This window comes from Aquarana catesbeiana, linkage group LG11 (genome assembly GCF_042186555.1).
Source record: "Aquarana catesbeiana isolate 2022-GZ linkage group LG11, ASM4218655v1, whole genome shotgun sequence".
Taxonomy (NCBI): Eukaryota; Metazoa; Chordata; class Amphibia; order Anura; family Ranidae; genus Aquarana; species Aquarana catesbeiana.
In genome coordinates this window covers 117779338-117806807 of record NC_133334.1, presented here as the reverse complement: position 1 = coordinate 117806807, position 27470 = coordinate 117779338, and the positions used below count along the sequence as shown (strand labels likewise).

At 40.3% G+C, this 27470-nt stretch overlaps 1 protein-coding gene across 5 annotated transcripts in view; it reads left to right on the top strand.

Moving 5' to 3' along the window:
- The window catches only part of CHRM1 (cholinergic receptor muscarinic 1), a 459583-nt gene that overhangs the window by 242880 nt on the left and 189233 nt on the right, over window positions 1–27470 (top strand). The window lies entirely within an intron of this gene.

Genomic DNA, 27470 nt, shown 5'->3' with positions numbered 1-27470 from the left:
AGGGGGTAAATAGTTATGCACATTGACTTTTTCTGTTATTTTGTCCTATTTGTTGTTTGCTTCACAATAAAAAAAAAATCTTCAAAGTCGTGGGCATGTTCTGTAAATTAAACGATGCAAATCCTCAAATAGTCCATGTTAATTCCAGGTTGTGGGGCAACAAAAGACGAAAAATGCCAAGGGGGGGTGAACACTTTTGCAAGGCACCGTACATCCAATTTAAGAAAAACTAATACGCTTTTAAAGCCAAACATGAGAAGGGAAGAATTGGGTGCCATCTGCTGGCTGAAAGAGAGTCTGCAAAATATCCATATGTGATGTTTCTTATTTATATGGCTAAAAAGAAACAAATATGATTTTTTTTAGTTCTGATCATAAAAAACTAAAATTTGTAATAAAACCGCTATTCATTCCCTGGACCATATATACATCCCAAATTACATGACACACATAAAATTACCCAAACATTTGATTTCTTCCCCATAAAATGATGCTAGTACTGATGTCCTACTAAAGTTCTGTTCATGAAGAGAACCCTTTGCAGCACCTGCACATCTAATTTTTAAAAATGTTCTCAATATTAGAAGTTGTTTATTTTTCATTGATCGGTGTTTATTCCAATGCATTAATAATGGAAATAATCCTATCCATATTTTATTTTAATACCTAAAGCAACTTTTATTTCTGTAGCAATCCACAAAATTTTTGGAACTGTCTGTTCCCCTCCCTATATGATCTCCGTGTCTACTACTCTGCTAGTTTTCTTACTCATGCCCAGCATTCCGGACGGTCCTGCATATTCTCAGCTAACTGTATATCTCTTCCACATTCCCCTCTGCAAAGAACCTAGAGGCCTGTTGTGTCTAAGATAGAATCATCTCCATCCCTTCTAATTCTTCTTTTGGATCATGTCAGCAAGTGCTCACAAATACATTAATATAAACCTTGGTAGAGTGAAGAGTCAGTCAGCATGCCGTATCTATTCTTCCCATCCACAGAAAGGTGACATAGCATATGCCACAAACCTGCTTAACATATATTTCTTATTTACACATTAAGGGACCTAGCATAAAGTATTCTGGTACATTGGGTTATGCTGCTATTTTCATATGCGTGCATGGACCTTATTACCTTCTGCCATCTTATCTGCACCTACATCAAATCTATGTTTCTCTGGATGTTACCTGGGCTTACTTCCGCATTACAGTAACCTAGTCATAGATGACATTTGCTCTTCCTAGTCTAAAAGCAATATGTGAGTACTATTGTGCACAGTCACCTTGTACCTTGGCAGGATGGCAGATCATAAGCACAAAAACAGTGGTCCTGGAAGTCTGCCTCTGCATCTCACAAGCAGTCATCAGCTTTCATAAGTAACTTAGGTACAACTGTGGAGCCTACCCATCTCCAATAAAATGTACCAACAACCCTGAAGAAGGGGGAGGCAATTCCAAAAACCAATTATATTCTTTGTCAAGAGTTTTCTTTTTCTGGACACTAGACACTCCTCTCTCCTTATTCAAGTTTTTTCTAGTCTGATCTGGATCAATGGTACCATCAAGGGTCAAGTCTCAGCCTTAATGGTTCTTTTTCAAAAAATGCTTGGCTGTTACTCACACTGTAAAGGCCTTCTTATAGGGTGTGACTTATATTACCCCTTTTGTACATTCCCCAGTGACACCATGGGATCTCAACCCGGTAAAGTTGGTTCTTCAGAAACCGCTCCTTGAACCTGTTAGGAATATTCCTATGTCTACCCTTAAGCACAAGGTTTTTTTTTCATTGCCATTACATCAGCGAGGCAAGTCTCTGGATTGGTGGCTTTAACTTGTAATTATTATTATTATACGGGATTTATATAGCATCAACAGTTTGCACAGTGCTTTACAACACGAGGACAGACAGTACAGTTACAATACAAGTAAATATAAGTGGAATCAGACAGCCCTGCTCATTACAATCTAAAACTTGTAAAGAACTCTTTTTTTGTGCTACACAAAGGTAAGGCTGTTTTGAGGCCCAAGGCTTCTTTTCTTCTCAAGGTGGTTTCTTCCTTTCACCTTAACCAGCATTGTTTCATTGTCATCTCTTTGACCAGCTCCTAAACATCCTAAGGAGATTTCTCGCCATTATCTGAATGTAGTACATGCTGTTCAGGTGTAATTCTCAGCTCCCTTTTAATAGTCTGACTCCTTGTTCACCACCCTTGAAGGTCCCCGTAGGGAACAACCTGCTTCATGTTCCTCTATCACCAGATGGATTTGACAACTCATTGTTCAAGCGTATGACCTTTAGTTCCGCCTTTAGCTGACAAAGCATACTCCCCCAGATTAGTTAGTACTCCTTGGGATTTTTTAGCCTCAGGGAACTGTTTCCCAGATATAGAAGGCTGTCACCTGGCCTTCTGTTCACACATTTGTTGTTTTACCAGGTGGATGTTCAGGTCAAAGCGGCTTTGGTTGTAAGGGTCTTTAAGCACCTCTGTAAACCTGTTTGATATTGTGGGCTTGTTAGCCATTCAATGTTGTGCTGACGGCCGTTCAGTTGGAGTATTCGTGGTTGCCTCAGGATACCTGAGTACTTCATCCTGTGTCACTTAAAGCACAATTAAGAAAATAGGATTTTTTACTTACCTTTAAATCCTTTAATCCTTTAAATCCTTTTCTTCTACTATTGCTTTCTAAAAAACTGAAAAAGGCAGGTAGTGGGAGGTGTTGTACTTTGCTATCCTTACATATTTGTTTGCCAGTGTCCATTCCTCTGAAACCAGTGGCATAACCCAATGTACCTGAATACTTTACTCTGTGTCCTTTAATGTTCTCCAAGAAAGAATTTTACAACAATTCATAAATCCTATCTTTTAAAACTTTTTTTCCAGACAGAATTCACCTATTTTTAACCTTTTCTGATCCTATTTATTAAAACAATGCTAACTATTGCTCGAACTTTAATTTTTTTGTGTTTTGTTGCATCCAGCAGACTTTTTTTTATCTACACAAGCAGCAATGAAGAAACACATTGTCAGGAAGGTACTTTGAAGTTTGTGTACCTAAACTGAATTTGCGCAAGCGGCAGACTGCTTAATAGAGGTAATCTTTATAAAGAAGAATAGGTGCTAGAGTAATGTTATAATTAGTGAAAAGGCTGCATCCTTAATTTAAATTAGAGCTGTAATAGACATATGAGGGCAGTCGACCGTGCAGGCACAATCCAAGGCATGTCTCTGTGCCAGCAGTTTCTCCATATTGTACATGGCTTAGTGGAGACCAGAGACAAGTGAATTAAGCAGAGATCTTCCAGCTTTACCTATTTTAGAAAAGCCATTATTTAAGTATTAAAGCAAATCTGACCTGGCTTAAATAGTTTCCTAAGATGTTAACAGTGCTGATGTGCTCGCACCTTGTGAGGCCAGCATGTACCTGTATTAATCTTCAAATTAAACCACGTGCAGCCCTGTAAGACGTAGGCCCTGATCAACTTCTGATGCAAAATTCAGCACTTCTATGGAAAGCAGAGACTTTGACATTTTACAGTTTCAAGACAAGGGATAGCACTGTGGGCCAAAAAGGAGAGGGATTTAGTCTGAATTTTGGCAGCCCTCATATCCCCTGCCTGGCCCTAAAATCCAAGGAGGTGAGCACCTATACTTAGCACCTGTATTCAAGTACAGTTATCCACAGCCACCAAATAAAGGATCTAAAGCAGGTGGATTGAAGAGTTCATGTTCAGATTACTGGTCCTGCTGATAAGGCAACAAGGAGCAAGGGGTACCGACCACTGACATGAATTACAGAGCTTCGGCATAAAGCAAATGAATTGCCCTATTCTTTGTGGCAGAGTCAGTAATGAGGAAATATGAGACTAAAGTAGCTGCATACATACATTTTATGTTAGATTTGTATCTGTCAGAGATCCCACTGGAGGGATTTTCCCTCACTTTTTGTCCTTATGATGCCTTAACAGGAGATATTAAAGCGTTTATTGCTAGGTCAGGAGGTCAAAAAAGTTTTAACCCTTCCCCACTCTGCTAAAATTTATTTTTTTTTGAGAGAGAGATTTCCCATCACTTCTTGCCCAAACATAAAACTTCCCAGTAGGGACACAGGCAACAATAAAACATGAAAGATGCCCTAATCCTCGATTGCTGTATTTAAAATGTTTTTTTTTTTTTTTTTTAGTTGCGCTATAACTGAAGGAGGGAGGGTTGTCTATGGTGAAACTTTCTAACCCTGTTGCACGATAAGATGGTATTACTAGGATCTTCTGACCTTTCTTTGCCTGGATTGTGTTGGAATGGTGAAGGGGCAACTGGATGAAACATTGTTGGTTGTCCCTGTGTTAATAAGAGCCAAGTTTTCTACAATTAAAGTATCTACAGCATATCGAATGTAATTTTCTTCTGTTATCATTCAGTGGAAATTCAGTGGAGAAGAGGTTCGCCAAACAAGGCCCTATAACTTTAGTTCACATCATAAACAGGTTGTTAACTTGTTGGATCAAACTATAAGATCAGGAAAGGTTTTCTATTTTTATTTCTACTCCATTGGCTTGTAGAAGATAGGCTTAAAACTGTTATGATAAATTGAATTAATACTATAACTAAAGACAAAGCTTTTTTAGGTTTAGTTTGGGTGAAGATGAATCAGAACACCAGTCAGGTGTTTATTGCGGTCTGTGTTCCCAATAGGAAGATTCACCCTCTGTATTTGACCCGGTGACCATTATTACCAAAGGTGAAAGTAAAGGAAAATCTAAAATTTTGCGTTGTCACCAGAACAGGAATAGAGGGGAAATCTTTAATTGTGGACAATAGTTCTGGTGACTCTAGTGACTACCAGGGATTTCCCTAACTTCATGTTGTGACTATGGGAAATTTCTCCAATGGCACACAGATGACAAAATACCACCTGTCTTGACAGGCATTATTACTTACTCTATTCAAAATGAAAAAAAGTTTTTCCTTCAGTTCTACTTTAGACCCTGTTCACACTGCCACGTTGCGTTTTAGTGCGTTTTTTAGCACATTTTAGGAGCAACACCATTCATTTGAATGGGCCCCTCTCTGCTATAAAAATGCACTAAAGACGCTCATATAGCAAATTTTGGCACTGAGCCAAGCACGTTTTGTGTCAAGCGTTTTTGCATGTTTTTCAAGCATTTTTGATGCACTGCAAGGGTACTGCGCATTTGCAGAAACACGGGCAGAAACACACATTTCTGCTACACCCAGATGTGCACTTTAACTTTCATTTGTGAAAAGCATTAAACCTCTGCTGAAACATTGCTAAAACCTGAATAGTTGTACATCATTGCATTTTGCACAATAAAATTAGATAAAGACCGGGTGCAGGGACAAGGTCATCCAGTGCCCAGAGCGAAGAGTTCAAGCTTCCCTCAGCCCCCCTCTCACAGTTTATTATGCATAAGTCAGTGTCTTTTCAGGACAAGAAAATATTTAAGATAATTTAACCTATTTTATTTAAAGTAAAGTCATAACAGAATTTACTCACAGCTGCCCAGTGTTGGAACGCTCAGTGTTCCAGCGCAGGGCGCCCGCTCTGTGAACCTTGCAACATTGGAATAGGGAAAGGACACTGCAAAGTGATAACTACGCCTAGGGCAGTTTCCCCTCCTGTTACTCCCCCACCACCTAATCCTCTTACCTTGTCCCAGCCCTGTAGAGACCACAGGAAAAATAAAGAAAAAGAAAAGAGTGAGATGGAAGAAAATGTTACAAATATTTTACCATTCATTTATTAAAGCATATACTGTATTATTAAACATGTATTAAATGATTTCCAGAGACTGTACCACAGTAAGTTTACAGTACAAAGTGACTTATTAGTACTGTGCAGATCATCAGTGTACAGTTGAATTTGTTCTTTGCGCTATAAAGTTTATAATTCTTCTTGTGGAAATGATGGCTTATTACCTGTTCATCTTACTGACTATACTTTAACTAACATTGCCTAAATTGTTGCAGTGTAAATTATTCCAACTAACTCGTGGCACAGTCCAGCCGTATATGGTGAAGAAAGGATTGGAGATATTTACAGCCAAGCAGCATTCCCACGGTCAGGCATGCTGAAAAATCAAAAGTATAGCTAAAGCAAAAATATGTTTTAGTTTTGGGTATTGTAGTACCTCTATCAAGCCTTTATTGCTGTCTATGTCCCTGCTGGGAAGATGACCCTCTCTATTTGACCAGGGGACCATTGTAACCGTGTGTCTCTAGGGCACCTACTTTTATGTAGGTGACCTTTTTGTTAGTTTACAATGTCAGGGAAATTTAGGCAGGCTTGTACTATTATAGCAGGCCTGTTTGTTCATTTAGGATTTGAGTGGCAGGTAGTTTGTATGCGAGTCTCGGCCAATCATTAATTTGTTGGGCAATGTCCCAGGACTCTCATATAAAAGCCGGTTCACATGGTCAGTCAGGGAGAGTTTTTGAGGAGTCCTGTTCGGGGTTGGAGAAGCCAGCCTGGTTCCCGGAGGGGAGAGGTTCCTCCTCCGGGCAGCCAACGGAGCCCCCCCCCCCTGCGAGGAGGGTGGGGAACTGGTCTCCATAGAGGAAGAGACAACACCATACAGCATGTAGTCGCTGGTGTTGTTGGCCGCCCCAGCATGGAAGGGAGTAGGCCAGAGAGGAGATGAGGGAACAAGGAATCATCGCGGAAGAAGTAGCAACTAAGCGGAAAGAAACTGGGCGATCGATCGTTTATGAGTGGCACATGGACTATTGATCACGTGAGTGAAAGCCCAAGGGAAGGGTACTGCCAGAGGCTGAGGGATGTTGGTACGTAAGTCAGTGAGACAGGCGGTGATGGCCTGTGACTTTGGGTTCTGCAATGCCCCGGGATTCCAATCAGTCAAGCAGGAGGAGTTATTCAGAGTGACTTATCTTTAGCTCAGCTTGGAAGTACCATGCAGATGGGAAGTAGTGGTAAAAAGGTAGCGGTAAAGCTGCAAGCACACATATAGAGATACAGACTGTTCTTAAGGAGTTCTGCAGATGAAGATGTTATTCAGAATGACTCTTTATCTATTATTCTCTATCAAATCTACTTCCATCTTCCCTGATTGAAGAAATCACACAAAGTGATTTCCTATTATCCGCAGTTGGTTCTAGTTCTCCATAAGAGAAAGTGAAAAGATGATAATGCAACAAAAGAGCGTCTCAGAAGAAGTCCTTCTCCTATCCCAGTTCATGTTATTTAATAAAGCAAGAGAAAAAGCATTATTGACTATGTTTCTGAATTTATGGGCTGCGATGGGTTAGGTGGTAAACGTGAACGGGTATTTGCTATATATATATATATATATATATATATATATATATATATATATATATATATATATACACTGATGGGGTTATAACTATTTCTCATTCTATCCAGAAATGTTTGGACTTTAGTGTTCGTATATATTTGCACAAGATCTGTCATTGGTTCTTTCCAAAGCAGGTTGGTCTACAAACGTTAGAGGCACTATTTCAGAATGCACGCTTTAGTTCTTCCAGCTTTAACATTAAGGACCATTTGGGAATTCATTTTGTCATGTTACAACCAAAAAACGTAAATGTATTTTATTGAGATTTTATGTGATAGACCAAATTAAAGTGGCACATAATTGTTAAGTGAAAGGAAAATGGTCAATACTTTGTAGAACTACCTTTCGCTGCAATTACAGCTGAAAGTCTTTTTTTGGGTATGTCTCTATCAGCTTTGCACATCTAGAGTGAAATTTTTGACCATTCTTCTTTGCAAAATAGCTCAGGATCTGTCAGATTGGATGGAGAGCAATTGTGAAAAGCAATTTTCAAGTCTTGCCACAGATTCCCAGTTGGATTCTGGTCTGGACTTTGGCTGGACCATTCTAACACATGAATATGCTTTGATTGTAGCTCTGACTGTATGTTTAGGGTCTTTGTCCTGCAGGACAGGTTTTCTTCTAAGATTGCCCTGTATTTGGCTCTATCCATCTTCCCATCAACTCTGACCAGCGTCCCTGTCCCTGCTGAAGAAAAGCATCCACACAACATGATGCTGCCACCACCATGTTTCACAGTTGGGATGGTGTGTTCAGGATGATGCGCAGTGTTAGTTTTCCGCCACACCTAGCGTTTTGCTTTTAGGCCAAAAAGTTCAATTTTGGTCTCAAATAACCAGAGCACCTCATCTTCCACATGTTTGCTGTGTCCCCCACATGGCTTCTCGCAAACTGCAAACAGGACTTCTTATGGCTTTCTTTGAACAATGGCTTTTTTCTTGCTACTCTTCCATAAAGGCCAGATTTGTGGTCCATTGGTCAGATTCTCCCACCTGAGCTGTGGATCTCTGCAGCTCCTCCAGAGTTACCATGGGCCTCTTGGCTGCTTCTTTGATTAATGCTCTTCTTGCCTGGTCTGTCAGTTTAGGTGGACGTCCATGCCTTGGTAGGTTTGCAGTTGTGCCATACTCTTTTCATTTTCAGATGATGGATTGAGCAGTGCTCCAAGAGATGTTCAAAGCTTGGGATATTTTTTATAACATAACCCTGCTTTAAACTTCTCTACAACTTTATCCCTGACCTGTCTGGTGTGTTCCTTGGCCTTAGTGATCCTGTTTGTTTACGTAGGTTCTCTAACAAACCTGTGAAGGCTTCACTGAACAGCTGTATTTATACTGAGATTAAATTACACACAGGTGGACTCTATTTACTAATTAGGTCACTTCTGAAGGCAACTGGTTCCACTAAAATTTAGTTAGTGGTATCACAGTAAAGGGGGCTGAATACAAATGCAAGACACACTTTTCAGAAATGTATTTGTAAAAAATGTTAAAACCATTTATAATTTTCCTTCCACTTCACAAATGTGCCCCCGTAGGAGCCGCTGAGTGTTGTGGTCCACCTGTCACCCCGCCCAGCCCGGCATTCACTCCAAGGCAATGAACAGTCCATATGCTTGTTTTTGTTTATTTTATTAGGGGAATTTAACTTGAATGGGGTGAGGGAAATTTGGGATGCCCGGTGAATTGTGTATCAATCAATTGGTAGATTGTATATCAATTGACGGATTGTATATCAATCAATTGGCGGATTATATATCAATCAATTGGGACAACTATATACACTTCTCTGTACCTCCTCCGCACTTTCCGTGCTTGCAGACTATTCCTCTTCCTTCCTCTTGCACAACTCGTAATCCTCAGGATCAGCTAGCACATGTAAGGTTAGGCATGACACTGGCTCAGCCAGGCCTCAGAAATTGCCCTTTGCAGGCAGGGACCACGGGACCCTACAGTGTAGCATAAGTAGAAAGTCTTTAGTGCTAGCTGTTCTATTGATGGACTACTGCTCCCAGTCATCCCTCTTCAGCCCTCCTGGTTGCAGCTGCCCGACTCCACTGCCCATGACATTGCAGTCCTCACTACTGGCTCTGCATCCATCTCTGTTTCCTCTCAGTCCTCTCAGGCATGCCTCCCCAGTCCTCCTGACTGCACATGTCACTCACCAGCCCTCCTGGCAGCAACCGGTGGTTCCCTCCTGAAGACTTGCCCGGCAGTACTAGCTCCTGCTGTCCTCTCTTGCTCCTCCTGTGCCTCCTGTCCAGAACCTTCGTGTTTTCTTGAAGGGCTCTGTCCTGCACCCGAGTCCCAGGCCCAAGGTCACCCCCAGACTGGCGAGCTCCCTCAAATGCCCTGACAGCCTAGTACTCCATCCTCAGTTTTTCCACCTGACAACACCTCCTCAGCTGGACTGACCCTGAGTATTTAAGGAGGCCTGTCCCCTGCCAATCCAAGTTGGGGATTGGTCAGGGCTCCTTAGAACACCCCTACCTGTACTTTCCTCCTCTCCTTCTAGAATCCTCTAGAAGAGAGAGGGAGGTCTCAGTGACGCTGCTTGTGAGTCACCAGCTGCTAACTCTGAGCCACTCCCAGTCCACATAAACCAAAACAAACAGGCCAGCCAGGCCTGCCTAAATTTACCTACACTCACAAAAAGAATCCTAATCTAGCACCTACCTATGTAGAGGGTGCTACAGTTGTAACATGACAAAATATGGAAAATTTCAAGGGTATGAATACTTTTTCAAGGCACTGTATTAATCAAATTTCTTATTTAAGAGCCACGCCTTTCTTCTTCCTGGCTCACTATTGGCTGGCGAGGCAGCCTATCACAGTGATGGGCTAAAACAGAGGTTTAGGAGTTAGAAGAGGGTGGTGCAAAGCCCTCTACTATGAATTTTGGTTGATATTTGAATACCAGTGCACCTGGAAATTCTGGGCATCTCACGTGCTTAAGTGGAAAAAGACTTGACTTGCAGCCATCCTGGGATGCCTTCTATGCGGTTAGAGTGGTTATAGAGGTGTGTTTATTCCACTTCAGGTTTGATTTAAGAAATTTTTATTTTAACATGACAATGAGAAAAAGTAGAATTTAACCTCATTTATGCCATTTTGTTCTGGAATATGCTTCATACCAGGTTGGCAGTGGTTAAATGGTGTACAGAGGTGGAAGGAGGGAATTTTGTAAGCAAACTGCGCTGTTTACCCTCAGCAAATACCAGCCCATTAAGTCTTCCCTTGTCTGTCACTTGGTGATCCTTGGGACAAAGAGTCTCTAAGTGTCACTCAGCGACTGAAAAGGGACTGTCCTGATTTAGAGCTGTTTCCACACTACCCAGCGACAACTGTGGACAGTAATCACTTTTGTCACAACAATTTTTTACAGTTTTGTGTATCCGTATTTACAAAGTAATCAGATTCATTTTTTTATTAACTTCTGCACAAAACATGCAATATTAAGCAATGATAAACAAAACCTACCAATTCCCTGTCTGGTAATGCTCACAGTTAACCAGGTATTTAAAAAAGCACAAACATCCTCCATAGTCTAGCTTTTATTACTGCCAGTGTTTATTAGCTAATGTAACTGCAGCACTGCCTTTATTGCAAAGTATTCAACTATTATGTTTGAGTTGTTATTCTAATTTCAACCTAAAAATGGCAATAACTTGCATATACAGTAAGCCTTTAAAATTAGCACTTTTGTTTTTTCATGTTCGTGTCCCATAGAATTTAATAGGGTTCGCATGTTCACACAAATTTTTTGCCTGTTCACATGTTCTGGTGCGAACCGAACAACTGGGAGGTGTTCAGCCCATCCTTACTTAACGCCACTGTAATTTATTTTCATGAAGCTGCTTTTTTACTGTGTTTTGCTGCCTCTGTGAGTTCCCGTACGTCTCCTTTTCCCCCCTCACTAGTTTGGAACGAACCGTACATGTTAGCTGTGGTCATATGCACTCCTCTATGCACACTACGAATTTCTTAGTCCATAGACATTAGTCCATCTCTGGAGTGAGCAAAAGAGAAGAGCTAAACTCCTACATACAGTGGGGCCATGAAGAGTGAATGTAGCCCCCCCCCCCCCCCGCAAACAGGAAGACATATTACTGCAGCAAAAAATTAATTTGGAAAGTTGTAGACACTGGGGAGCAATAGAAGGTACCTTTTTTGAGTTAAGAATACACAGTTGAATATAATTTTATTTTTAAACTAGAGTTTAAGCCTCTGGGGCATATTATTTGTAAGACTTTTCAAGTCTATGTTCATGGTGGATATGCGTCTGTAATTGGAACAAAGCTGGGATCTTTGTTTGATTTAGGCACCATGACAAATTATGCTATTGAGAAATCAGAAAAAAGGTGTTGAAGGTTTAGACCTCATTATACATTGCAGCTAGGCGCGGCATCACTACTTCTGCAAAATTTTCATAGAAACAAGGCAGAGAAGCCGCCAGGCCCTTGCCATTTGCCAATTTTAAGGGACTAGACAGCAGAGACTACTTCTAGAGGGATAATATTTGTTTCCAAGAGTGTAAAAGGATATATCAATAGCTTTTATGCTTTAAATAAAGGAGAGTTTTGCATGTCTGCATGCAGGATTGGTCAGAATAATGGCAGGAAGGCACATACAGAAAAGTGTCTGTATGTGTCATTGGACCTGGTAAATTAAATGACAAATGAAAAACCTGGTTTGTATTTGGTTGCAATCCTTTTTTTATTAGAGTGAGTGGTTTAAAGCAGCATGAGTTCACTTCTTGACCTAAATATTTCATCTTTCCAGCAAGCATAGCTTTAGTTTAGATCCAAGGCTTTGATGTATCCCTATTTTTGGGACAGTTCCAACAACTGAAATGTGCCAATATGCTTTGATATGTGTAAGGTGAACAAGTAGAAGCATTTGTACAATATTAAATATGTGCACCCTTATAATTTGTACCATGAAAATGTCCCATTGTGACCCCAGTATATGATATATAGATTATGCACATTCATAAGCTGCTCACTAAATTCAAGTCCCAAGTTCTCCATGTGATTAATCTAGTACACTTTGTGACAGTTTTCCTGGCAGAGGTTACTACATCATAAATATACAGTGCTCAGTGCTATGATAAACATTCTGTCAAAGGCTGGCTGCTAACATTTAGAGTATGTAGAGCAATATAATATGTAAATATTACTCAGTGATTCCTTGTTCTTTTTTTAACAGTATCTCAGTATGTGAATAATATCAGGTATATACAGGCTGGTAACCCTATAGCCAGAGAGCAATAAGTACTGTATATAGGCACTCTAGCATGTTTGTTCATACTGTACAGCCTTTAAAATAATGTGGGTGCTCCAACAGGGAGTCCAAAAAAGTTACAAACTCCAGCAAAGAAACAAACTTGGGTCTCCTATTAGTTAAATAACGACATGCTTTATCAGCACATAGTTAATATCCCTTTGATTCGCCCACTGCTCCATTCAGAAAAAAGACCAGGAGACCTCTTTAATTTCAGGCTCTAGTTGGAGCTTACACTGGGTTGAGGACTGTCTCCCTGACCCCACCTGACAACACTTGGGCATCAGCACTGTCAAAAGAAAGGAAGCCACAAGCTCCCCAGGATATTTACTATACTCTCACCAACTGAAAGGCGCAGAAAAGTGAAAGGAAATTGAGTATGTGGCACTGCATTAAAGCAAGCCTGTTGCTTTTCCCTGTATAAGCAGAGTACAGATTTTTTTTTCAGGCTACAGAATGAGGTCTCATTCAGACCTAAGTTTTGGCCAAACATGGTCTGCAATCTGCTCATAAGATCTTTTATGCAGTAGTTTTGAGTACATTTTACATAATGTGCAGTATTATCCATCACCCTAAGGCACTTGCACCTTTTGACAACCACATGTCTTTTTTCATCCACCATGGTCCATTCAAAATCCTGAAGACTGAAGTGGATCTCATACAAATGTGCTACTTTGCTGGAGCATGGAATTATGAGTGATTCCCTCATGACAGTTAAAATATTGTAATTGGTTAATTAATTAATTATTTAATTGATAATTAATGCAATCCCAAGACCTGCTACCTTTTTAATAGCAGTTAAAGAAAACAGTGTCTATGTGATTATTTTAATTACTAGTATGGTAAAGGGATAAGGCAGTATTGCCCAAACTAAATGTTCATGTATGTTTGGTGATATATCTCAGCTAAATTGCATTGCAGTTGTGCTGCGCAGGTTTAAACGCAAAACTTTCACTGTCAGTGAGACAGGAGGACAGGTTTTGAGAAGCACTGAAATAAGGCGTTCAGTGGTCCTCCACAAGTTCAGCAGTGTAGGTAATGAATACTTACTTGTGCCCAAACTGTACATCAGTCTGGTGTTGTAAGAGGGGAGTGCATTTTTTAGCCCTCCCTTAAAGTACTCATCTGGCTGTGGGTGGGTGCAGCATGGTGCCACAGCAGTGAGGACACAGAGTCCAGTTGCAATATACAGAACTTGTATTGAGAAGTACAAACAGCCCAGTGGGAAGGCACCCAAATGGAAACACTCATAGTATGTCTGGCCAAAGAGAACTGAACAGTTCTGGAGCTCGCTGACACCGTCTTTCCTAGAGAGCGTAATGCGGCCTGGCCAGTCTGCACCAAAGCAGGAGGATTCCAAGAAGGAAGGTGTATTCCTAGCCTGTCCCTACTCATCAGGATCCTCTCCCTACTGCCAGCCACTTTCCCTGACAGATGGGAAATCTGTTCCTAACCTGTCCACTGTCCAAAAATGCGCACCAAGCCCAGGAGCCAGGGTCCTAAATAGGACAGGGCTTGCTGATGTCACTTCCGCTTACGTACTTCCGGCAAATGGAAAACACAAGATTAGTACATGCCGGGGACACCATTGCATGTGATCATTGCTTGTGTAATGACAGCATTTGTATAATGTGAGTCATTTTTTTACTGTTTATAATGCACTTAAAATAAATGGAATTACGCTATGGAGGACTGCTTGGTTTTTATCTCCCCATACATGCAAGCATGACGGAGTACCACTGAGGTGTATGTATTCATTCCATAAGAGGGCAGCGCAGACAGCTCAAGAAAGATCATTGGTTTTGCATATACAGTAAAACGCTTGTACTTTCATGTTCTGGTGAGTGTGGAAACAAAGGAGGGTAGCATGGTGTGTTTTCACATAGATCACTGAAGAAAGTTTTGAAGTTTGAAGCACTGAGCACTTTTTATACACTATGGACTGAACGTGATTGAGGTTACCCCGATTGGGTTAGCCTTTTGTGCAGGCAGCTACATGTGCAACAAACGCTTAAAAACCTTAGCATAGAGTTTACACTGTATCTTTAGGGTCCTAAATAGACTCTGCCAGACCTAAGATGACCGCCAGAGTCACAGGACTGGCCAACAACCAACCGGGTCACTGCCCTGATGACCCAGAAATCACATAGGAACCATGTTCCTCTTGGCTTTCTTTCCCTCTGCGACGCCGCTGTGCTTGAGCGTCACCCGCAGTGGAGAAAAGAGACTGCACCTTCCTATATGGTGTTAAAGGCATATAGGCTGTCATTAGTCTAGCAGGGGACCTACATGTTTGCAGACCTCCATTAATGTAGATGCCTTACTGGTGAACCGGGGTGGTATGTTTCCAGGGGGTTATGTTACTTTTGTTTTTCAACTTTAATAAAAAAAAAAAAAAAAGAAAGCTGCTGTTCACGGGGCTTGATTTTGTCCAAATATGAACTACCCTTTTTTTCTACAATCTCCAAATTCCTCAACTTTCCAGCCTTCCTCTATACCTTTTTTAGACATTATATATATATATATATATATATATATATATATATATATATATATTAATGGAACTGCCTTTATTGAACTATCTGAGAAAGACTGGGAATAATAAGTATCCTGATATTTAAAATCTAGTGGCCTGTGAATGAGAGATAACTAGACAAGGACAGTAATGAAACTGTGGGACACAGGTGGATAATCAGGCTACAATATATATATATATATATATATATATATATATATATATATATAGTCTTCACTTCTTTGTGGGGCCTAAGTGGATAAACAGTTTACAGTAAACTTTGCCTGTTCATTAAAACAGAGATGATCAATTGGCTGAATTGCTTTGCTTGATCATTAAAAAACAGAGATAATCAATTAGTAGAATTGCACACATAACTGTATGCAAGCTTATAAATATCATCAAACGTAGAGGACCAGAACTGTCTTTCCGACTGATGCAGTAATTTCCAGATAACCATACCGGACCTGTCAACCATCCTTAGATGAATAAAAACCATGCATTGTTATGGAAAAGAGAAATCTGAAAACTGAAAAGGAAAATAGACATTTCCTAAAAGCTTAACTCTTCTCATATTCTTCTTCTATAGAGTTTGAGATCCAGCAGAAAAAAATAAGCATCGGAATGGTTAAGCTCTTTTAAAACAGGCTGTCCCTTTCTGCTGGAAAACAGTAGCTGGGGAGGTCCCAGAGTCTTAGAGAACAGGGGCGGAAGTGCGTGGCCTCGGATACAAGGGTGTAGGAGATGGCGTTGATCCAGAGACTCAGAAATTGTAGGGTACCAAAATAAGGTTTATAGATGACCGTCGTAAGACCCAGTAGATACCGAAGCAATACCAATAACATGTCTATCACTAACTAATGTATGATTCGTTTTTGATACTTTGCTGAGTGATGTTTTAGTGTTTAATTTGAGTAGTGGCTGTTCAGCTATATATGAATCATCTGTGGGTGCAGTGTCCCTGGCAAGGCAGTGTCCTTGGCACTTTTTCTGACAAGCTGTGTACAAAAACTGAAATATCTGTGATTTGCTGTAAATATATATATATATATATATATATATATATATATATATATATATATATATATATATATATATAATTCTGTATATACTGTATCTGTATACATGTATACATATATGTGTCTGTATGCGTGTGTGTGTGTCTATGTGTGTGTATATATATAAGCTGATAAATGAGTAGAGCAGCTTCTGTTTATTCTCATCTCCGGAGCTTTGGCAATCAGACACACAGAGGATCTTAACCCCTTCTTGCCGCTAGTTGTTAAACACCCACATTGTCACATGTGGGTGTCCCCCTGCCGTACAACAACAAAAATCAATACAGTTTAACGTCACACTGGGGTAATAAAATGACAGTAAAATCACCCAGATCCTATTTTTTTATGTTATTTTCTCCTTGGGTACATTTGTAATATTGTGGGTTGTTCCAGCAATTGTAATTTGTACTAGTAACCGTGAAGAGGAAACATTTCTCCTTGTGCAAACATGAGTCATTAAACTGACTACCTTGTGTTTAATGCATGCAAACATTAAAACATTGCTTTTTAAAGGCTCTTTAACTACAGCTTAAGTGAAATGTACTATTTGAGAATTTTTTTAAGGTAACTTTATGCCTTTGTTAAATGGTGTGAGCGCTGTATTAAGAATATTTTAATGAAATGTATCTAGGACAACACTAATATTGCAAATCCTACTGACCTTACAAGTTGCATTCATCTGAGAAGTTTTTACATGTGTTTAGCACAGGCTGAGCAGAAGAAATCTGCAGCAAAAATAGAAATTTGTGTGGTCTGAAATGGTACAGCTCTGGAACAATTGTCATCTCTGATGTGTTACTGTAGCAGCATAAAGTAGACCTGTAAATCAAATTCACACATCATGAATCAATGGGAAACATATGACAGGATTGGGGTGCACTTAGAATCTTGATTGGTGTGCCATTTTATGTGCTCATTTCATGAGCCCACGCTAGTTTAATGAGGTCATACATAAGGGTCAACTTACTCAAGCATATGAATTTTGCAATTAACGTGTATTTTTGATGGTTCAAATTGACTTGGATTTTATACCATTGCGTATTATGCAAATAGTATGCTGTCCAGTTCTGGTCACCAGTCCTCTGGAGGGAGGTGAAGGAACTGGAGAGAGTCCAGAGAAGGGCAACAAAGTTAATAGGGGACTGGAGGACCTCACCTACAAGGAATGTCTACAAACAAACAGTCTCTCTGGAGAAAATAAATACCTCAATGGCAATTCTGGCATAGGGAATAAACTATTCAATCTCAGGGAGTGTAAGAAGACATGGGGTCACTCAATGAAATTGGAGGAGAAGCAGTTTAACCTTAAACTGCATAGGGGGTTTTTCACTGTCTGAGTGGTAAGGATGTGGAATTCACTCACATACAGGTTGAACTGGATGGTCTGATGTCTTTATTCAACCTTATATACCAACTATGTAAATTGCTCATGTGATAACAGCAGATAATATTAAAGCAATGCTTTCAGATACAGGATGTGTGCTTTGATTATCTTTAAGGAAAATACAATTGGAGGACAGCTGCCATTGCTGATTCCATTTAGAAAACAAGCCGGAAGTCTATAGCCCCGGGCCCACCATTGTGCCTTCATTATCATTCCCTACTGCAGACAGAAGAAGACTATTAAAATCCAAAAAATAAACTGACCCCTCTTCATGAATATTTTGCTTAATATACTGTAGTTCCTCAAAAGTGTATGTTTTACAAAACAAAAAAGAAAAATAATGTTAAAGTAATGAAGGCGCTTTTTGCTCAATTGTTATGTTTGCTTCAGTGGCCATGTTTCTGAATCAAATAGGTGCAGATGGGAAACCTATACAGAGAGAAATATATGGGCTGCCATTGCTGATCTTTTCAAAACATGACCACAGAGTTTTTATGCCCTGTACGCACAGTCGGATTTTCCGACGGAAAATGTGTGATAGGACCTTGTTGTCGGAAATTCCGACCGTGTGTAGGCTCCATCACACATTTTCCATCGGAATTTCCGACACACAAAGTTTGAGAGCTTGCTAAAAAAATTTTCCGACAACAAAATCCGTTGTCGGAAATTCCGATCGTGTGTATACAAATCCGACGCACAAAGTGCCACGCATGCTCGGATTAAATTAAGAGACGAAAGCTATTGGCTACTGCCCCGTTTATAGTCCCGACGTACGTGTTTTACGTCACAGTGTTCAGAACGATCGGATTTTCCGACAACTTTGTGTGACTGTGTGTATGCAAGACAAGTTTGAGCCAACATCCGTTGGAAAAAATCCATGGATTTTGTTGTCGGAATGTCCGATCAATGTCCGACCGTGTGTACAGGGCATTAGGCAGCCTATACATTGATCATTTTTTTCATTCAACCAGCGGTTTTGGCAAAAAAAATGGTCTGATTCCCCCATCTACACATTTGAGGTGGAGCAATTTAGATTCTTTTCTCATCCCCTTGTGACAGCACTTGTCCAATCACCATGTACCAATGCTGTCACATGAAGAGAAGAGGAGCAAGTCACAGGTTTTTTCATAACCAAAACTCCCGGGTATTTCCTTTGCTACTGGCAGCTGAATGGATTCAAAGAGGCATTAAGTAGTGCTGAAAGAAGATTTTTATCCAGTTTATTTCAAGAATTTTATTCAAATTTTAAGAGGATACATATATATATATATATATATATATATATATATATATAGACAAGCAACTCTGGACATTACCAGCATATAGTCTGTTAATTAGGGTCACACATGCCTGCATAAAATAAAGATACAGAGAAAGAGCAATGCACTGAACAAGAAAACATATTAATTAAATAAAGTTATCCATAAAATATTTTCTCCCACCTCTACAAGTGATGCAATGAAGTAGGCTGAGTATGGAGTGTTTTTTATCCAATTTAATCCTGCATAGAGTTACCTCATGAAGAGGAAACCTAGTATTGTGTCCTTGCAAGGCTGGTGTTTTTATAGCGGTACCCTATTTTGGGTTCCCTCTTAAAGCACATTCTTATGAAAAACATATGGATTGGTAACCAAGGGCATAACTACAATTCATGGGACCCCATAGCAAGATTTTGATGGGGCCTCATCAGTAACATTTTCTGTGTGGCACATGGCAGAATCAATTGGAACAATAGTGCAATTTATCTTATGCTGTGTGGAGCCAGTTTTTCTCCACCCATGAACTTGAAAGGATATGTGTTCCCACCCCATGGGGTGACCACAGCCTCAACAAGTGTAAGTTATTCTTTTTTTTTCTTCTCCTATCATGGAACCACTCTTTGAGTCATTTATCCATTTTGGAGCAATTTACTACATTATAATGGATCATTTCTTTTCTGGTGGACATCCTGAGCTACACCAGAGACCTGTAGCCAGCACTTTGGGCCAAACCCTTTGGGCCACACTTGACCGCCACCACACCCTAGATCAGATCAAACTAGAAGAAAATGTTTTTGGCTTGACATGCACTGTAACGTGCAGCATGCTTCATTCAAGGACAGAAAGCAGGAGAGTCGTTAGGATCCACTATTAGAATCCATTGCTGTGGATTGAAGTTGTCAGAGAAGATAAGCAGTGCAGGAAAGGCAGTTTAAATTTTAGTCAGTAGCTCCCCATCTTTTTCAGCATCAACTGTTCTTTTTGTAGTATAAGATTCTAGGGCTTTGATGTAACTCAACTTTTATGATCTCAGTCCAAATATGCTATAGACCCAAAATCACCATCATTTTGGAAAAATTATTTTTTTCGGTCAAAATCACCCTGTCACCAACTTAAAGTGGTTGTAAAGGCTTAAAATTTTTTTTACCTTAATGCATTTTCTGCATTAAGGTAAAAACCTTTCATGTTCACCTCCCCCCCAACAGACACTCCCTAAATACCTGAGCCTGATCTCAATCCAGCACTGTGCCTGAGAGCAGCAGCACTGCTCTCTCTCCTCACAGGGATAGAGGCAGCAGCGGGAGCCATTGGCTCCTGCTGATGTCAATTAAATCCTGTGAGGAGGGAGCAGGGGGTGGGGTTGAGACGCACTGTGTGTCAATAGATACACAGAGCCCGGCTTGGGATCAAGCCCGCACATATGCCACCATAGGAATAGGCTTCCTATGGTGGCACATAGAGAAGAGGAAAAGCTAAGAGCAATGGCGGGGGACCCTAGAAGAGGAGGATTGGGCCCCCCCTGTGCAAAACCATTGCACAGAGCAGGTAAGTACAATATGTTTGTTATTTAAAAAAAAACTCTTTTACTATCACTTTAAAAAATGGCAGGTACAGTATCCCACAAAAGTGAGTACACCCCTCACATTTCTGTAAATATTCTATTATTTCTTTTCATGTGACAACACTGAAGAAATGACACTTTGCTACAATGTAAAGTAGTGAGTGTACAACTTGTAGAATAGTGTAAATTTGCTGTCCCCTCAAAATAACTCAACACACAGCCATTAATGTCTAAACCGCTGGCAACACCTGCACGGTTTATGAGATATTTACCATATACACTTGCGCATGCACTCTATAGAAAGGGCACAATTGTCGGGAGTGACATCACGCGACTCCAACCAGTCACAGAGCCGGAGTCCGCGGCCCTGGAATGAAGAGGGGTGAAGATGGATGACATGGCGGGGTTCGTTTGCAGGTAAGTGCCATATAATGGCTAGTTTGCAATGCATACTAGCTCATTATGCTTTTACTTTGCAGGGGAATAAAGAGGAAGTAAAACCCATTAGGGTTTACTTCCTCTTTAAGGCAAATATGATGGATGAGGATGAAGTACTACCTTGCCATGGTGGAGAAGGAGAACCAGAAACAGTTCCTTACAGGAAAGAGCTGCTAATTCCGACACCCTTCTTGCTGAAATAATTGCCACCAAAAAAAAAAACACCTTCCGAGTCATTAGGACTAACAGAATCTTACAAATTGGTTCAAAAGGTGGTTTCTGCAAGACAGACAAGACCAAATTCAAATCACATGTACACAAGGAGGACTTAACAGGCGGTTACCCCCTGAACAAAAGTATAGATCAATGAATAAGAAGCAATTGGCTTCTGGAAAAAAACGACAAAGCCGATATCTGGCCTTTAAAGGTACTTAAGGCCAAATTCATTTCAATCCTTGATTAGAGGAATGCAAAAATATAAATATGTATTTCCGGGGATGCAACTTCCTGATCTCACACCAGGACACATCAAACTTTTCAAGTCCTATGATAAATCTTTCTGGAGAAGATTTCCTGGCCTTCAGCACTGTAGATATGAGGGCTACAGAAACTCCTCAATTCTTCAGTACTCAGGTCTCATTAGCCAGGTCGTTAAACTCAGTGACTGTAAAGCAGTGTGCATTATTGACCTCTGAGACAAGAGGTTTGGCCAGACTGGAGGCGCCCAAGGACCATTGTGAAAAAATTATTAGACCCCTCGCTTATGGTGAAAATGAAAAAAGAGGAGCTGCAGCCTCTATCAATAAATTCACACTAAGGTAAATCTAGAAGAAATGTGAAAAAGAGGGGATAGGTATGGCGCTGCTCTTATAAAGAGGTGACCTACAACCTTTAAATACTTGAGGGGTGTGTGTCATGGGTGCATTTAGTGCAAAAAGTGACAATAAAAGTGCAGAAAATAAATATTTGTATATTCACAAAAATCCACAAAAAAAATCCTACTGTGTAAACTTCCTAAACGCTTATATATAATACATATTGTTATGTTCAAACAAAAATAAAATAAAAAAAACACAATCATGTGCAAAACCTGTAATTCAAAGTGACATTTCTGTGCAAAACAATCCAACATATATGACTGGTGTACATTGTTGCTGTGAAACTGGGTTCAGAAATATGCATATACCGTCCTTAAACCCTGGTGTATAAAATAAAGTCCAATAAAGTGACAATGTGCTCCTTCAAATTGTTCTGTGCTTCTTTTAAAACAGTGCCCCATAAGAAACGCACTCACTGCTATTATTCACCCCACAAGGAGGTATTTAACTTTCACAGTATGAGCCACTGTGCAGCCTGTGGAGTGGGGGGAAACTTCCTGTCCTGTGTTCTCCAAGTGCCTCCTTGTCTGCGATGTAAGTGGTCTCCTCACTGTTAACCTCTTAGATGTTGCCCACATGTAGAGAGGAAAGAGACTCCATAGTGTGATACCGTACAAATATCCAAAAATGTATTAACCTCCCTGGCGGTATGATTATTTCGGATTTTAGGTGCTGAAAGCGGTACAATTATTTTGCATGGAAATTTGGTGTTTTATATTGTAGGTCTGTAATTCTTAACAATAACACACTTAAATCTGTCCAAACAAGAGTCTAGTAGATATCCCGGGTATGATAAAGTTTGAAACACAAAAACATAAATTATAATATAATAAATAAAAATAAATAATTAAAAAAAAAAATTAATAATAAAATAAATTTCCCCACGATTCACTATCGCTCAATTCTGCAAGTGTTCTAATTTACTATCGCTGTTTTCTAGCTGGTCTAAAGCCACTTTTGATGTAAAGGGACACTTTTTGGTTGCTATGGACAATCTCCAGTTTCCAGGCAGAAAGAACAGTATATATAACATAAAACGGCATGCAGGGCATAGGACAAAGCACTGGGGACAAAAGGGATGTGAAATAATTTCATACAGTACTGTAATCTGTAAGATTACAGTACTGTATGTGTTATGATTTTACACTTTTTTGAATTTGCCGCCAGGCTCCGCCCCCGTGCGTCGCGCCGCTCGCAGGGAACGGAGCCTGGCACAGAGAGGCTTTGGAGGAGGATGGAGCTCGCAGACACAGCGGGGGACATCGCAGGATCCCGGGGACAAGGTAAGTAAAGCCACCCCAGGATCCTGCGATGTAATCCCGAGTGTGGCTCGGGGTTACCGCTAATGGTCCTGAATTTTAACCCCAAGCCACACTCGGGAAAACCGCCAGGGAGGTTAATAATACTGATGGGTACTCACATTTAATAAAAATCATTAAAAGCAAAAACAGTGTTTAAAAACAGGAAACCAGAGCGATCTGCGCTCCGGGGCTCGAAACCGGAAGTGATGCAATGATGCTGTATAATCCCGCTGTATAGTATTTTATTTTTGTTTGGACATAACAATATGTATTATATATAAGCAGTTAGGAAGTTTACACAGTAGGATTTTTTTGTGGATTTTTGTGAATATACAAATATTTATTTTCTGCACTTTTATTGTCACTTTTTGCACTAAATGCAACCGTGACACACCCCTAAAGTATTTAGAGGTTGTAGGTCACCTCTTAATAAGAGCAGCGCCAGCCAAAGGACCATCCACCACCAATTTCATGATGTTGGCGTACCATGCCCTCTTGGGCCAGGCTGGTGCCACTAAAATTACTGGAGTTTTCTCCTCCCAGGCCCTGCATAACAGATGTGGAAGAAGCTGAACTGGTGGGAAGGCAAAGATTAGGGAGAAATTGTTACTAGGGCATCCACCCCTATTGCCTACAGATCCCTCATCTTAGAGACAAACCTGTCCTGCTTCATATTGAAACTGGACTTAAGAATATCTACATCTGGTATGTCTCAGCCTTGACAAATTGCACTGAACTAATCATTGGTGACTGAGAAAATCTGCCTGCCATCTCTCCATACCATGGATATGTATTACCAACAGGGCCAGAACATGACATGTCGCCCCAAACTAGAATATGATCCACTTCCTCCTGAGCAGCTTGGCTCCTGGTGCTGCCCTGAGGTCTGGTGAAGGGGACCTCTCTTGCTTTTTATTGCTCTGTGCAATGGAAGCAATCATACCAGCAATTTTACCTACCAGGCCCACCACAGCCAGGTCATCCTTAAGACTAGTACTACACTACAATTTTTTTCTTGTTCAACCCAGCAGCGCTAAACGAAAAAAAAAAACCTGACAGCTCAGGAAGAGCTGCTGCACTAACTATGTGATGTTAGTACAGTGATCACCCCTGCTGTGCCATTGTGTTCTGACAGGGGGGGCGGCCTGCTCTGTGCCCTGTACCAGAGACTTAAGCTGCCATTACAGTCAGGAGCTCTGGAAAAAAAAAAGACACCGGCTTCTTTACTTAACCAAGATAGCCACCAGATAGGGAATGCTATGGAGTGTCACATCACATGGGATCCCATGAATAAGTCAGAATGACGAAACATGTTGGGGCATGGCTGTACGGAAACCATCTGTAACGTGTGATGTTCTGCTGTGTTCGGCTGTGATGGTCCTGTGATACTGACGAGCGAACGAGTGGAGGGTGAGGTTTAAAAGCTGCATCCCGGGTCCGCCGTGACCACAGTATACCGCTACAGCTCAGTTACAGGAGTTTTGCCTGAAATGCTTTTTTATTGTTGGAGTGATGTGAGTGCAATATTTGAGGATTTCGTGTGTCTATTTTAAATAAATGGTTTTATGTTATCACGCCATTGGAGGCACTTTTTTCATTTCATGTTTATATGTGGAAACGTCTCCTCATGTTGAACACTGCTGGAAATTGAAGAGTGTGACTTACCCTGATTAACCCTGGTTAACAGCTTATATGCCGAGCATGAAAGTGCAAGGCAAATCTTTGTGGAGAGTGCAGTTTCAAAGGAGTGGATCACAGTCACAATTGGTGTGGTGGAAGGAAGTTCAAAGTGTATAAGAAGATTATTCACTTTATGCTATGTGAAACATATCTCTTTGCATGGACTTTTATTATCATCATTATTTTTGATTTTTATTATCATCATTATTTTTGATTTTGATTTCCTCATTTCACTTTTTTATTTTTTCAGTTTTATTTTCTTTATGCTAATACACTTGGATTTAATATTGTGGACACTTAGCATATATAATGATGTGCAATTCAATGTTATGAGCTATTGATGCATTAGATTGGGTGTCACTGATTGATGTGAACACAGCGCCACTATTTTTTCATTTAAAATACGTTTCTCATTTAATTCTATTTAAGTTGGCAGCTTTAGGGATTTACACTCTTAAACAGGAGCGCAGTGGTGGAAGATCAAGTTTAGTTGCGCGGAACTTGTTGACTGTTATATGAAAAAACAAACCTGCACTATTTTTGGCCAATGCAGCACACCACAACTCACTGTGCATTCAAAACTCTGTGTTGTGCCGTGCTGAAGGGCAGGTGCTATGTTCTTACTTTGTATATACAGTTTATAAAATTGGCCTAGGCTATAAGAAGATTGCCAAGACCCTAAAACTGAGCTGCAGCACCGTGGCCAAGACCATACAGCGGTTTAACAGGACAGGTTACACTCATAACAGGCATTGCCATGGCCGACCAAAGAAGTTAAGTGCACATGCTCAGCGTAATATCAAGAGGTTGTCTTTGGGAAATAGATGTATGAGTGCTGCCAGCATTGCTACAGAGGTTGAAGGGATGGGGGGTCACCCTGTCAGTGCTCAGACCATACGCCGCACACTGCATCAAATTGGGCTGCATGGCGTCCCAGAAGGAAGCCTCTTCTAAAGATGATGCACAAGAAAGCCCACAAACAGTTTGCTGAAGACAAGCAGACTAAGAACATGGTTCCAGTAATCCATGTCCTTAGTCTGCTTGTCTTCAGCAAACTGTTTGCTGGAGAGATCTAAAAATGGCTGTGCACCGACGCTCCACATCCAACCTGATAGAACTTGAGAGGTCCTGCAAAGAACAATGGGAAAAACTGCCCAAAAATAGGTGTGTCAAGCTTGTAGCATCATACTCAAAAATACTTGAGGCTGTAATTGGTGGCAAAATTAATTCAACAAAGTATTAAGCAAAGTCTGTGAATACTGTACATGGGATTTTTTATTTTTAATACATTTGCAAAGCTTTTAAACAAACTTATTTAACATTGTCATTATGGGGTATTGTTTGTAGAATTTTAAGGAAAATAATGAATTTAATCCATTTTGGAATAAGGCTGCAACATAACAAAATGTGGAAAAAGTGAAGCATTGTGAATACTTTCCGGATGCGCTGTAATTAAAATAAAATTGACTTGGCTGATAAGCACTGTGTTGCTTCATCTTCTATATTTATAGTTAAAGTGTTAATTATAATACAACCTTGTGCTGTTAATTACTGACATACCCTAGTTAAACAAGTTCTTAATTAGATTCAGTCCGTTCTTTATCTGCAACTAATCAGCCACTGAAACTGTACAGTTCCTGTAGGTCATTAATCAAAGGGATACGTGGGACTGAGGAAATTCTTAATTATATACTGTACTTTTTTATTCTAGTATTAGTCCAAACAAACAGATGTTTGTCTGTGCACCCAGACTGTGTTTCATCATCAAACTGGTTTTCCACCTTAAAGTGACCCTTTGAGAATAGTCATATGAAAGCTGCCATTTTGTTTACAATCGTTGGTAAAGGTAAAGGCTCCAGGGCTGCCATTCTCCCCCTGATTCACTATTCACGTAGTTGATCACAAACAAGAATACAACCGGTGAAGTCTAAAAATACTGCTTGTCCTAAGTCAAGGATGCACTACACAGGAAAGCCAGGAATGGGTTCTCATATTTCTGTCACCACAGATTCGCTTTAAAGTAGATATACCATTAACATTCACACTGTACATTAAAAAAAGGTCCTATTATGTGTTCTGATTTCTGGCCAGTAAAGCTGAAGTCCAGGGCTATTTTTTTTTTTTCAAATTATATTTTATTAAAGAACAAGAGAGGACATGGGTCCCACATGGTGATACAAGGCATGTACAAAACAATATATTTTGAGGACGCAGCCTCCATTTATACATAATCGCCTTATATGGATACAGTAGAGATTATTACTTTGTAGGAAAACCAATGTGAACTACTAATGAACCTCATATGTATGACTAAGAAACAATATGTGGGTGGAACCGATCCTCTCCGTTTCCGTTTCCATTTACTTAGTTCTGTTACAACTACAGAAATAAAAGAGAGAAAAGAAGAGATCTAGATAAAAAGGAGAAAAAGATAAGAGATGAGAAATAAAGAAAAATAGGATAGCTAGGGAGTCAGGGGGGAAGGATGGGAAGGGATAGGGGGTAACGGGGGGGGGGGAGGTGGGGACAAGGAGACGGCTACTACATGTGCCGTCTGACAGGCTTAGAAAGAATCAGCACTGTTTGTTATACCAGATAACAGCATATCAAGATGTCTTCTACTAAACAGATTAGTTCCCCTCTAGAAGCGCCTGGCCTTCAGCCGAGAAGATAAATATGTTCCATCCGGACCAAGTCTTGGTGAACACTTCGCTTTGGTTTCTAGCAGTCAGAGTCAAATCTTCCATTCTCTTAATATCCTCTACCTTTCTGATCCACACACCAA